This window comes from Ylistrum balloti, unplaced genomic scaffold (genome assembly GCF_031769215.1).
Source record: "Ylistrum balloti isolate Yb309-2 unplaced genomic scaffold, AGI_CSIRO_Ybal_v1 Utg371144, whole genome shotgun sequence".
NCBI classification, from domain to species: domain Eukaryota; kingdom Metazoa; phylum Mollusca; class Bivalvia; order Pectinida; family Pectinidae; genus Ylistrum; species Ylistrum balloti.
This window is the reverse complement of record NW_026782627.1, coordinates 727811-741761: the sequence shown is the minus strand read 5'-3', so window position 1 is coordinate 741761 and position 13951 is coordinate 727811. Positions and strand designations below refer to the sequence as shown.

The window sequence follows — 13951 nt, the reverse complement described above, 5'->3', positions numbered from 1 at the left end:
GTGTGATTTGTAATTGTATTTATTTTTAATATATTTTACAAGGATTTTAATTCCCGGATGAATAAACGTTGCCAAGAACTAAACGGGTCTTAGTCGTCTTGTCGCTCCTGGCAAAAGAAACCCAGACGGATTGTTACAAAAGCAAAATATAATTTCAACCATTTGAAAACCATTTGAAGAGTTGGAATTAGGATGAAATTATTTTCTCTGTGGTATGAGTCGCCAGTAGGGGGCGCTATGTGTATGATTTGCACGTGCAAATCAAGACTAGGGCCGTGCTGTCGCGTGTTACCTGTACGTGTCATTGAGACGGCACAGGTAGGGACACACGGACGTTGAGTTTTTTTTTTGTTTTTTGTTTTGTTTTGTTTTGTTTTGTTTTTTTTTTTTGCGGTAAAATGTAATATAAGTTCATCTGCGTGGGGTTTCTGTTGCGGTAAAATGTAATTGTTATTAATGAAAGGCGTGACATATATATACATACTTTGTATATTGTGTATTTGTAACAGATTAGTGTATGATTTACATGTTTGTTTAATAAATCAGTCGCGATGCCTCTGTCGCCGTTAAATACATTTTGGTATTTTGTGTTGTTTATCCTATTGGATAATAAAATAGAGAAAACATGTTATTTCAAAACCACACATGTATACAGGCCTAAAACCACTGTTTCATTTCCGGGTCGTTCTACACAAATGTAGTGCAAAATGAAATTTCATGTCGGTTATAATCAGTAAATATTTTTACCAGACTTAGCCATAATGTATATGTACATATGTTTTACTCGAGATTGGTGTACAATATCTATTGTTGTGGAGGATTTTTTTCTTTTGCCTCGTTTCTAGGTCTGTCGATGTGGCAGAACATGTTTTGTGAGTAGGCTCGATAGTTTGTAGTTTTTAACATTCCCCTTTAATTATGGTGTAAAAAACCAGATTAATTGCAAAGCTTTGAAATTTTTCAATTTTTCTTTTTCCTTTGATAGAGCATATAGATAACTTAACTGGGTCTGAGGCCATATCGTGAAATCTATGTAACAGCTAGCTGTCAAAACAGCTTTTCCATTTACCTCGTTCACGTAAAGCATTTTTAAGCAGCAGATCACATTCTACTCATATCAATGTAAAACTAATGTCTTGTCCGTCCTGCAGTGCTGATTTCCGTAACTTTGTTTACAAAAATTGAAATAACGATGTTGGCATGGTAGCAAATGATGAAAATGGTATATGGTGACGATGATTAGGGAATATTGCATGACTTTTCCTATCTACCGCGGCATTTTTCTCTCTCTTTTTTCATTCAACGACTTTTTGAAAATGAAAGTAGAACGAGAAATTTCCAGGAAAGATTGTTGGAAATGCGAGGTTTAAAATGTCGGACTACAAGGGTAAGCACAATTTAACATCAATAAACAAGTTCAACTGATTTAACACACAAAACAATATTAAAATGTTTAGGTCTTTAAATTCAAGTGGTTGATTTGATTTAAATTCGTCTTGAGAATAATAAGTGCTGGTTTAACATGGATGATAAACATTTGTAAAAGCAAGGATGTAAGTGGCACAGAAATAGTAAATAAGAATATTTTACTTTAATGGAAATGTCAAACATGTACTTTGTAATTTAAGGCTTTAATTTAAATTCTCTAGTTCAAGATGTCCCTCTGAAAATAAGCTGATCACTTTTGACCCTTTAATAAAACCATCCCTTACCAATAGTAGAAAGATTATCTAGCTGACAATATGTTGTAATATATTCTATTTTGATATTTTACTAAAGGGGAGACTGCAGCTGTCTCATAAAATGTTAAATTGTACAGGAATTAAATGACAGTCATCAAACATGAATGTAGAAGTGCACTGTGCCCTGAAGCAAGTTCTCCCATTTCATCTGAAATTAATGTATAGTTACAGTGTACTGTTTAAAACTAGCAGATACCTGGTATTGATGAAAATAGAATATTGTATTTGTGCTTTTACATGTGTTTATTACTGGTAAAAATTTCAGATGTTGGTTTGTTAACTGTAAACTAATTTTGTAAATTGAAATTGCAAAGTTAGTTGTGATAACACTTAGATAAAAACAAACTTTCAGGTCAATTGCTTATTATCATCAACAAGTATCACGATGCTCAAAAAAAATAAAAACTGAACCAGTAAAGAATAAGTTTTCCAAAAAGTGTATGTGGTCCTCTTGCTTTTAATACTTGTTCCAGATACAGTGGCAGAGGTGTACCACTAGGCAGACATCCTATGCTAGGGAAATACCAGGTCAGCTGGTTGATTTATGACCACTACTAGCTTATGGGCTAGTGAGAAACATTGTCTTTGTATTCAAATTGCCCTAAAGTCATCATAATTCCAATGATACAAAATGACTTAATTCCAGTCTTGATGCATTAAAAACAATTATTAAAATTTCTGGCCAAATATAGCTACTGTTGGTACATTCACATTACTGAATTTTGCTTCTAAAAATATATGAGATAACACAAGGTTTTCCAATCCATTGAAACAGTTCATAGCAGAGTGGAAGCCATTTATCAATGAAAGTCTGAGTCTTTTGAATTAAATATCTTCTAACAGATGACTTAAACCAAATTATTATTATTTTTATTTCATACAAAATTCATTAAATTTGGATATGTTTAATAAAAATTAATATAACCACAATAGATTTTGATTAGATTTAATAACATTTCTAAATGGCATTAGGAGGTAAGGCCTGAAAAAGATATGTTTAATATAAATTAATGTAACCACAATAAATTTTGATAAGATTTAATAACATTTCTAAATGGCATTAGGAGGTAAGGCCTGAAAAAGTTAGGCCTATTCAAAAATATTTGCAGTATTGACTTTGAATATTTGAAAAGAAAAAAAGTTGGTTTAGTTGACTGAAAATCCGATTTCTGAAAATTATACTCAAGTCAAACTGACCAACACCAAAATATGTATCTTCACTTATAACCAGTGCAACAATATAATAGTAATCAATACAGAGTAAAAAACCACAACAGCTTCTCTGTAGGTTTCTTCAATTCGTTTGGTATGTATTGATCACTTTCACCGATTAGTTGGCATTGTCAGACCACAATACACCTGTATACGTTCAGGTATCCAGCTGATGAGTAAAGGCCACCAAGATCAACTAAGCACAGACTCCAATGTTAGCTCTATCCTTGTATCTAAAATAATAGTAAGATAGCATGGTTTTGTTTGAGAAAAATGGGGATAGTAAAAATTTTCCAAGGCTTTTAAAAAAATTGTTGGTCTAGTTTAAAATTTTCAGACTTGCACACTCCTGAATGAGACAATGCAAGTTTATACAAATTCATAAGAATATTGATGTCGTTATATAGTTTCCTTAAATCTTAATTTTTTACATGTGACCACTAAGCAAGTCAGTAAAAACATGAAAATAAATGAGTTGTTGGATTGTGGCACCAGACCTTCAACAGTCTTAGTGGTTAGACCTCGGTATATATTTATAGATCACTGTTGTCTTTGCTACACAGAGTAACATTTGAAAAAAATGGGAGTGGAGTTAGCAGTGTACAGAGCCCGTATTGGAAACTTTGTACCAAGAAACACAGACCAGGTACTGTCCAACACAGATTACCTCTGTAAAGCTATTGCCAGTGTGAGATCTGAGCTAGTTAGGAGTGATCAATGGCCAGGAACTGTTTCATTCATTAACCAGCTACTCCTGACACAGGGGATAGAACCCAACCCAGGCCCTCGCTGCAAGGATGATCAGGTGAGACATAAACCTGGACTTTTAGTCCAACATCATTAGATTGTGGACTGTTCGAATTGCCATGCATCCGTCTTCAATCAATGATAAAAATTTATTTCCATAAATTTCTTGAGGAGTACTTTATGATCTTTCTTAGATTTCATCTGTAGGTTCTCCTTTGTCCCAAGTTATGCCTGATTGATTATGGATTGATCTGCGAAACAAAATTGTTGACAGAAGGCCATCTTGGATTTTGACTATGAAAGTTTGTTATTGCTATTTCTAAAGAAGTACTGCATGGTTCTTTCTTGTATTACTTATGTAGGTTTCCCTTGGTTCCTACTTTCCGATATTTTTTTAATCTTTATGCTAATCAGAAAAAAGAAATGGCTGATACATGACCATTTACGTTTCAGATAGTTTAAGTTTGTTATCTCAGGTTTATGGATGCTATCATATGATTAATTCACTTGCCAAAGAGGTAATAACAGGATAGATAACTACAAGGATAGTAATTTCTTATCATCCTTAGGTACAGTCTAAAGGGAGTGAGATGTCTGATCGTCCTCAGGGACGGGCTACATGGACAGATTTGTCTGATCATCTTCAGGGACGGACTACAGGGACAGAGATATCTGATCATCCTCGGGGACAGACTACAGCAACAGAGATATCTGATCATCCTCGGGGACAGACTACAGCAACAGAGATATCTGATCATCCTCAGGGACAGGCTACAAGGACAGTGATGCCTCCAAATTCTCAGGGAGGGGCTACAGGGACAGTTGTGCCTGCTTATCCTCAGGGAGGGGCTACAGGGACAGTTGTGCCTGCTTATCCTCAGTTGTGCCTGCTTATCCTCAGGGAGGGGCTACAGGGACAGTTGTGCCTGCTTATCCTCAGGGACGGACTACAGGGACAGTTGTGCCTGCTTATCCTCAGGGAGGGGTTACATTTCTGCAAGGTATGTTTATTCCACCTAAATCTAAATTGTTTTGTACCATATTTGTTATCTAACTGAACAATCAGTTCTGTGGACATTTGTTTTCCATTTTGTGCAATGATAAATACATAGACTTTATCAATTTTTGTTTGCCTCTCATCAGTACTATCAATTATGATATATGTACCGTATTTCACCGCAAATAAGCCCCCTCCTGCAAATGAGCCCCCCCTCCACCACTTTTTCGTCTTTGCCAGGAATAGGGGGGTATTCGCAATTAAGCCCCCCCCCCCTTTTTTCGAAAAAAAAACAACACGTGTGACGATAAAGCAGTACTTACATGTAATCGCCAGGTGTAATTATTGGGGACTTGTTTTTGTAGTGTTCACAGGTGACCACTTTTTTAGGTCATCTGACCCGAAGGGTCCGATGACCTATAGTCATCATGCTTCGTCCGTCGTCGTCCGCCGTGCGCCGTGCGCCGTCCGCCGTGTGCCGTCCGTAAACTTTTCATTCAAACGACTTCTTCTCAAATACTAGAAGGTCTAGGGGGCTAATACTTGGCACAGAGGATACTGGCATGGAGTTTGTTCAAATGAATGACTTTGACCCACTTTAAAGGTCACAGGGGTCAAATATGTTAAAATCTTTAAACAACTTCTTCTCATTAACCAAAAGGCTCAGAGTGTAGATATTGGGCCTGTGACATGCTGGGATGAAGGACTACCAAGTTTGTTCAAATGAATGACCTTGACCCACTTTAAAGGTCACAGGGGTCAAATATGTTAAAATCTTTAAACAACTTCTTCTCAATAACCAAAAGGCTCAGATTGCTGATATTGTGCCTGTGGCATGCTGGGATGAAGGGCTATCAAGTTTGTTTAAATGAATGACCTTGAACAACTTTCAAGGTCACAGGGGTCAAATATGTCAAAATCTTTAAATAACTTCTTCTCAAATACTAGAAGGCCTAGGGGGCTAATACTTGGCCCATAGCATGCTGGCATGGAGCCCTACAAAGTTTGTTCAAATGAATGACCTTGGCCCACTTTCAAGGTCACAGGGGTCAAATATGTTAAAATATACAAAGGACTTCATCTCAATAAGCAAAAGTCTATGAGTGCCGATATTGGGTCTGTAGCATGCTGGGAGGAAAGGCTACCAAGTTTATTCAAATGAATGACCTCAACCCACTTTCAAGGTCACAGGGGTCAAATATGTTAAAATCTTTAAACAACTTCTTCTCATTAACCAAAAGGCTCAGAGTGTAGATATTGGGCCTGTGACTTGCTGGGATGAAGGACTACCAAGTTTGTTCAAATGAATGACCTTGACCCGCTTTAAAGGTCACAGGGGTCAAATATGTTAAAATCTTTAAACAACTTCTTCTCAATAACCAAAAGGCTCAGATTGCTGATATTGTGCCTGTGGCATGCTGGGATGAAGGGCTATCAAGTTTGTTTAAATGAATGACCTTGAACAACTTTCAAGGTCACAGGGGTCAAATATGTCAAAATCTTTAATTAACTTCTTCTCAAATACTAGAAGGCCTAGGGGGCTAATACTTGGCCCATAGCATGCTGGCATGGAGCCCTACAAAGTTTGTTCAAATGAATGACCTTGGCCCACTTTCAAGGTCACAGGGGTCAAATATGTTAAAATATACAAAGGACTTCATCTCAATAAGCAAAAGTCTATGAGTGCCGATATTGGGTCTGTAGCATGCTGGGAGGGAAGGCTACCAAGTTTATTCAAATGAATGACCTCAACCCACTTTCAAGGTCACAGGGGTCAAATTTGTTAAAATCTTTAAACAACTTCTTCTCATTAACCAAAAGGCTCAGAGTGTAGATATTGGGCCTGTGACATGCTGGGATGTAGGACTACCAAGTTTGTTCAAATGAATGACCTTGACCCACTTTAAAGGTCACAGGGGTCAAATATGTTAAAATCTTTAAACAACTTCTTCTCAATAACCAAAAGGCTTTGCTGATATTGTGCCTGTGGCATGCTGGGATGAAGGGCTATCAAGTTTGTTAAATGAATGACCTTGAACAACTTTCAAGGTCACAGGGGTCAAATATGTCAAAATCTTTAAATAACTTCTTCTCAAATACTAGAAGGCCTAGGGGGCTAATACTTGGCCCATAGCATGCTGGCATGGAGCCCTACAAAGTTTATTCAAATGAATGACCTCAACCCACTTTCAAGGTCACAGGGGTCAAATATGTTAAAATATACAAACGACTTCTTCTCAACAAGCAAAAGTCCATGAGTGCTGATATTGGGCCTGTAAGATGCTTGGAGGAGAGGCTACCAAGTTTGTTCAAATGAATGACCTCAACCCACTTTCTAGGTTTGGCTTGCTTTTTGTCAGATGACCGTTAAGGCCCATGGGCCTCTTGTTGTTATTTAAACTGGTGATAATTAGCTAACAATCACAGCGACTGAGCGAGAGGGCCTCGCTCAAAACACGCTAAAACAACAGTGTCGCTTTGACGTGTTGAGAAGACTGTGACATATTCAGTCCCAAGCCATATCAATGTCGTTAAATAGAGAGTAAAAGGTGTGTGGCCTGTAACTGTCTAGGATGTTGCGCCGTCTTCGTGAGGATGTCGGCATGGACCTCCGCGAGATCGATGAGGTCCTACAGCAGGTACTTGATGCGACACGGGCCCACGGCATCTTATTTGATTCAGACGAGTTTGATGACGAGACTCTCCTATTCGGAAGATTCGGTCCGGAGGATTAGCTATTTAGTATATTTTGTTATATTGTTAATAAATTTATTGATCCTATTTTCGCCTTGGGTTATTTTTTATGACAGGCCAAGTTATCGTTCCTTATGACGAACAGGGGGGTTACTCGCATATAAGCCCCCTCCCCTCTTTTGACAGTCTTTTTTGAACTGGATGGGGGGGGGGGGCTGCCATCTTGAAAACACATTTTCGACTTCTTCTCAAGTTCCATCAGTGTGATTGAGCCAAAAAATGCATGAAATGATCATGACATGGCACTGACCAAAGTTTGTTAATTTTGGGTCAGTCCAAAATCCAACATGGCCGCCATGGCCGCCATTTTGAAAATACATTGAAAACACATTTTCAACTTTTTCTCAAGTTCTACCTGTGAGATTGAGCTGAAACTTACCTGAAATGATCATGACATGGTCCTGACCAAAGTTTGTTAATTTTGGGTTGGTCCTAAATCCAAAATGGCTGCCATCTTGAAAACACATTTTCAAATTCTTCTCAAGTTCCACCAGTGCGATTGTGCCAAAACTTGCATGAAATGATCATGACATGGCACTGACCAAAGTTTGTTACTTCAAACATCCTCTGAATAACCAGGTGATGATATTTGGCCTGTAGCATGCTGGGATGAAGGTTTACGAAGTTTGTTGAAATAAATAATCTTAACCAACTTTCAAGGTGGTGGCTGAGTGCCCTTAAATCCAGGTGAAATAAGTTCAAAATTTGAAATCTTGTATTTTATGTCAGATAACCGTTAAGGCCCATGTTCCTCTTATTGATTAATGAGTTGTTATGTGATGTTTTGAGTTGCTTTCCATATTTATCTTGATACTCTTCCATAAAAATAGGGATGGGGGAGGAGCAGGCATACATTATTGCCCATGTCCGTCCTGTCTCCTCTCATCCTATGTCATACCGATTCAATATAATCACCTAGCAACTTCATTCTGTGACAGATTTTGGTAAAATTTTATGCAAAGGTCGTTAATGAATATACCTTGGACATCAGTGTGTTACAGGAGCCTGTGGTCAAGGTTTAGTTTGCTCTTGCTATAAATAGAAAAATATCAACTGATTCAATTTAAACACTTAGCAACTCCATTCTTTCATGGAATTTGGTCAAACTTTGCATATACAAATGTAGATTAAGTATACTTTGGACATTGTAGTGTTTCAGGGGTCCAAGGTCAAGGCCTTGGCGGGTGAGGCATACATATCTTACATATATTATCTGGTTACTTTAGTTGTTTTCTAGTACAAGGATTCAATGATACCTCTTCACAAAACTTCATGTTACTTTTTCTCGTTGTTCTGTCACTTCCAAGTGTGGCTTTATATCAGCTCTATAGTTGAAGTACATATCTTGTTTTTCTGTAGTTTTTCTGGACAATTTTTTATTACATTTGTGTGTTGAGCGCTGATTACATATTCTGGTGTGTTGTGAATAAATTTTGTTTGAATTTGTCCTTGCGCTACTTGTAACACTGTTTTATGACTTGAGAATGCTGTTTGTATCCTCTTCATATATATACCACTCACTATTTTGTATGTCTCAATCTTGTCCCTGCCGATCTGATGAAATCAAGTGTTGGCAATTTTAGTTCCTTTAATCAATCTTCATCAGCTAAGTTCTTTGGTCCTGGAAGCTGTTTTGTTGCTCACCTTTGCACTTTCAACATCTTTAATTCTAATGATTTGAAGATCTAGCATTTTGTTTAGTGGCAGAAACAACGTTTCCTCCATGAAGTTGAAAATTTTATACCAATATCTTTTTCACATTCTGTTTTTGTTAGCACTATCATGGTGTTAAGTGAAAGTGATGTTTCTTTCATAATGGATTGCCTACATTTATATATTTGCATTTCTGGTTGTGTACCTATAGTAGATGGTCTTATTCCATTCTTCCAAATTATCTCAGTCTTTTTATTCTCCACAAAACGTGTCTGTCTGTCCATCTGTGGAAGGTCATTTTCCAGACCAATGCTCTGAAACCATTCAAGATTACTTGAAACTTTGTACAGTTATCAGACTAGTAATGAAATAGTAGATTTAGCTATGGGAAAGCTCTCCATGTAGATACTTTTCCTGTTATTATGGCAACAGATAGGCTAAGTCACAACCTTCAGGAGGGCCAAGTCACAACCTTCAGTAGACCAAGTCACAACCTTCAGTAGGGCCAAGTCACAACCTTCAGTAGGGCCAAGTCACAACCTTCAGTAGGCCAAGTCACAACCCTCAGTAGGCCAAGTCACAACCCTCAGTAGGCCAAGGCACAACCTTCAGTAGGGTCAAGTCACAACCCTCAGTAGGGCCAAGTCACAACCCTCAGTAGGCCAAGTCACAACCCTAACCAGGCCAAGTCACAACCCTCAGTAGGCCAAGGCACAACCCTCAGTATTTCCTGATTATGTATATATATACAATTAAAAACACAGTAGTTCACTACCATTTTTATCTAACCTATGCCCATGATTTTAATAGTAAAACTTTGCATATACAAATGTAGATAGTATAATTCAAAAAAGATAAAAGCTTTGTGTATCATACATATAGAAAGTTAACATGGCAAATAAAATTGTATGAAATCGCTAACGTTTACCGGCCTTGTGGCCATCTTCAGGCGTTTGAATTACGTTACATAGTAACCTTTATTTTAGACGTAATCTTATTGTTTCAATAAAAGGGGAGTTAATAACATTAATAGTCCCAGTGCAATCGTTAATGTCTGTTGAGGAACGGATTGAACAGTTTAACAAAAAAGTCTTCTTTGCTGATTCGCTTTGACATTGTAGGTTTTAACATATTGTAGAACAGTAATATCCAAAAGTGTCCTTTGCCACAGTTGTCCAAATGATCACTCAACGGTATATTCCGTGTTTCTGGTGTGCGGATCTGTTGTCTGTGGACACGAACCCTTTCGGATAGGGCATTTCCTGTCTGTCCAATGTCATTTTCAAGACAAGTGGGACAAGTAATGCAGTTAATAAGATTTCTGCTTTTGCAATCGCTGTTTGGTTTAATTACTTTCCCATTTTTAAGTGTTAAGGAATGACTCTCTTTGATGTGTTTTCATGTTCCACATCTGGTATCCCCGCATTTCGAAACGACATAGTCGCGCTGGTCACTGACATCAAATTTAGCTCCGGTTAGCATTTTCTTCAAATTATTTGATTGTCTTTTACTTTGAAGAATATCCAATGGCTTAATGAGATCGCGCATCTCTGTGCTCTTGTGTAATATGATGATAGAATTTTTGGCAATTTCAACCATATTACAGTGACCAGGGTTGTGTGTCAAAACTAACAGTATGTTGGTTTTACTAGCTTGTCTTCCTTTAGGCTTCCTTAATTCTTTCAAAGGTATCATATTATATTATATATATATATCGGGTTGTCATGTTGGTGTAATTGTTAGGCAGTCTGGAATTTCTTGGTAAGGTGATTTGGTGGTTAGTTTCAGGCCCAGACAGGACACAAGTTAAAAATTGTCTTCTTTCATTAATTGTGTTATAATGTCAGTCTAGCCTTTGTAGTCATATAGGCCTACCTGGTAATGCATCTGTCCACCTGTTCATAACTTCTAGTCTGTGTAATGACACCTTCCTCATAGATATTACTGGTATTTATATAAAATTTTTTATTATCCTTCATTAAATTATGCATTGATATGTATATAACTGATATAAAACAGGTCTACATCACATTTGTTACCTTATTACACATAGAATTAATCTGAGCTCTCATTTAGTTGTCAGGTATTTTCATATCCTTAAGAATTGGTTGAAAATAATAGTGAGTGGTGTAGCTATCCATGTTGTTATCTCAGTACTCCTGGATATAAAGTACCTGTGGACTATCAATGTTGTTATCTCAGTATATAAAGATGTAGGTACCTGGGGACTTGTCCATCTCTGGTGGTGTAGTTATCCATGTTGTTATCACAGTACTCCTGGATGTAGGTACCTGGGGACTTGTCCATCTTTGGTGGTGTAGCTATCCATGTTGTTATCTCAGTACTCCTGGATATAAAGTACCTGTGGACTATCAATGTTGTTATCTCAGTACTCCTCCTGGATGTATGTACCTGTGGACTATCAATGTTGTTATCTCAGTACTCCTGGATATAAAGTACCTGTGGACTATCAATGTTGTTATCTCAGTACTCCTCCTGGATGTAGGTACCTGGGGACTTGTCCATCTTTGGTGGTGTAGCTATCCATGTTCTTATCTCAATACTCCTGGATGTAAGGTACCTGGGGACTATCAATGTTGTCGTTTCAATACTCCTGGATGTAGGTACCTGGGGACTTGTCCATCTTTGGTGGTGTAGCTATCCATGTTGTTATCTCAATACTCCTGGATGTAAGGTACCTGGGGACTATCATTGTTGTCGTTTCAATACTCCTGGATGTAGGTGTAAGAGGACCTGCCTATAATGAGTGATTGTAGTCCTTACATTACTTGTTCCACATATCTAATTCTTATACTGATCTCTACAAATGTCTCCTGCTTCTTTGTAACTGGGCAGCAGCCATCTTTGCATTGTCATGGGAGTTTGTTGTGACCCTTCTAATGTATCCATGGCATCAAAAACTAAGACCTTAGACAATACTGTAGCAGAATATCTCAGTAGACCCCCTTAGGTACCTCTTAGTCTTGTTTGAGATTTTCATTTTCAGGCAGTAAATTGGAAGTTTGTTTTGATAACTTTTATTTAAAGTTTAGCATCAAACATATGTAAGAGTTCTCTCCTCATGTTGTATCTATAAAGGATGTATTCATATGTCCAGATCAATGTTAATCTAGTCAAATTCATGGACATTTGAAACAGGTTAAATTTTGTAGTTAAGTTGAAATTGAAATGTTTCAAAGTTAGTCATTACCACTTTTACTTCCTTCTGTTACAACTGTGGAACATTCTTTTTCTTGTACAGAGACAGAAAGTTGGCTGTAATGTCTGTTTTTCTCTGTCATCCTTAGTCTATCATTTTGTTTTGTGTTGAGATCTGCAATACATTATCTGTGCTTCAAACTTGGTTTTCTGTATTTCCAAATAGCATCTGGATTGATTTTGGCCTTTTCTAAAAGATCACTCTCAAATATTTTTGTCCTTTTTTTCTTGTTTCTCTCTTAAATTGATTTCTGACACATTTATTAGCTCAACTTTGAGCCATGTGAGCTGATGCTGTGACACAGCATCTGTCATCCATCCATCCATCCATCCCTTCCTCTCTCCCTCCCTCCAATGTCAGCTTTTCAATTTAAATGGCTTCTCAATAATCAACAGACCGAATGGCTGGTTGCTTGCTAGGATGAAGGTTGACAGAAATGACATTAACCCATATCTAAGGTCTGTTGGGTCAAATTTGTTAAAACCTTATAGGTGCAGATGTATGGTATTTGGCTGATAGGTTCCTAGATTAAATCCTTGCAATGTTTGCAATGACAAAATGAAATTGACCCATATTTAAGGTCACAGTTTCTTCTTTATCTCAGTTGACAGATGCCAGCCAAAGCTCACAAGTCACAACCTTGCAGTTATATTTTGAATGAAGATGTCAAATAATTGCCATATTAAATGACTGGAGTGGGTAATTGTTTTAAAGCCTTCAAACAACTAGAGTAATTATAGTTCCCTACAACCAAATGGCATGAAATTTGGTGAATGCAAATTTCATAACAATACTTTGCATATTGGTATTTACATGACAAAACTCTGCAAGCAATTATATTTACAAATATGAATATCTGCAAAGCTTTGTCATTTAAAGTGGGTATAAATGCATACCAGGATGGTTCAATAATTACGTTTACATTTCTTTCGAAGAGATTGTAATTTTATGTGAACCAAGTGTATACTATGACGCTTTCGATGGAACGTCTGCTTTTACATCGTATATTTGCTGTCTCTATGACAACAATCCTGATATCAGGAACCTCTAATTTGGCATTGAACTGTTTTCTTTGTCTTTGACAAAATTCCTGCCATCAGGAACATCTGTTTTGGCATGGAACCTTTGCTGTCTCTATAAAAAAATTCCTGACATAATGATAGTTAGGAGGCTAATTAGCTCACTAGTATACTGTCTGAGAATTTCTTTTCTGTCTAAAAGTAAAAATACTCTACCTCATGTATCATGTTTCTTTTTGTCTTTCAGTTAAGGAACAAAACATAAATCTATCATTTCCAGGCGGAGAAAACCAGGTGATTGGGGATAACAACAAAATTACTATCAATAGACCAGAAATGAGTGAGTACTGGTCTCTAATTCAGGTGATCAGAACACTGTTATTATCAATAGACCAGAAATAGGTGAGTACTGGTCTCTAACTCAGGTGATCAGAACACTGTTATTATCAATAGACCTGAAATGGGTGAGAACTGGTCTCTAACTCAGGTGATCAGAACACTGTTATTATCAATAGACCTGAAATGGGTGAGAACTGGTCTCTAATTCAGGTGATCAGAACACTGTTATTATCAATAGACCAGAAATGGGTCAGTACTGGTCTCTAAC

General features: G+C 37.2%; 1 pseudogene; it reads left to right on the top strand.

Moving 5' to 3' along the window:
* Positions 1-3534: 3534 nt before the first annotated feature.
* Positions 3535-13746, top strand: LOC132561076 (uncharacterized; annotated as a pseudogene).
* The last annotated feature ends 205 nt before the right edge of the window (positions 13747-13951 follow it).